Genomic DNA, 906 nt, shown 5'->3' on the forward strand with positions numbered 1-906 from the left:
GTGGTAATTACATTGCTGTCTATGGGAGAGTCAAAGAGCTCTCAGAATTCATCAAAAATATCTTAATTTGTGTTACGAAGATGAACGAAGGTCTTACGGGTTCAGAACGACATGAGGGTGAGTAATTAATGACAGAATTTTCATTTTTGGGTGAACTAACCCTTTAAGTACAAAACGAATGTAAGATATTCATACACTTAACTGAATGTTAATTGCAATTAAATAAAAATGTATTGTAGTATAAGAAACTGTCATGAAAGTTTACTCTCTTTACAAACACTTATATGAAGTATACGTTCTGCAGGTACTGTTTTTAAAGATATACTTTCAAGATACAAGTGCATATTCACTTGCAATTAAAAATGTATTTTTTTAAGCTCCAGAGATGAAAACTGAATCACAGAATTAATAAATGAGATAAATCATGCAGAGAGAAAAATAAAATAATAATATAACTTAATGTATAAATAGTGCAAAATGTCACAGCTGAAATAAACATGCATGACCCAAACACTAAAGCACCTACTTTGAGTTCAGACAGTTTGTCCTGATAGATTTCTTTCTCCTGGTCTTCTCCTTCTTCATACAGCCAGTTCTCTGTGTCCTCAAGCATTATGGTGAGTCGGTTACTTTCCTGCAAAGGAAGAACAGCAACACACATACATAGTAAGTCTTATCTGAGCTTCATTTTGGTAGCTGAGAATTTATAATGTCCTGTTCCAGGTATAAAATGATTTGAGATTTTGTGAACTGCAGAACGTCTCAGTTACGTATGGTAACCCTCGTTCCCTGAAGGAGGGAATACCAGGTCCGGGTAGGCCAATAGGCGTTCTCGTCCTCCCTGACCTTGCACAGCATCTGTGCAAGAAGGCTCACTGGGGGAAACGCATATTTGCGAAGGCCCCG

At 36.8% G+C, this 906-nt stretch overlaps 1 pseudogene; it reads right to left on the reverse strand.

The window, feature by feature from the left end:
• The window catches only part of LOC107664496 (heat shock 70 kDa protein 4L-like), a 23233-nt pseudogene that overhangs the window by 4188 nt on the left and 18139 nt on the right, over positions 1-906 (reverse strand).

This window comes from Sinocyclocheilus anshuiensis, unplaced genomic scaffold (genome assembly GCF_001515605.1).
Source record: "Sinocyclocheilus anshuiensis isolate Anshui unplaced genomic scaffold, SAMN03320099.WGS_v1.1 scaffold167, whole genome shotgun sequence".
Taxonomy (NCBI): Eukaryota; Metazoa; Chordata; class Actinopteri; order Cypriniformes; family Cyprinidae; genus Sinocyclocheilus; species Sinocyclocheilus anshuiensis.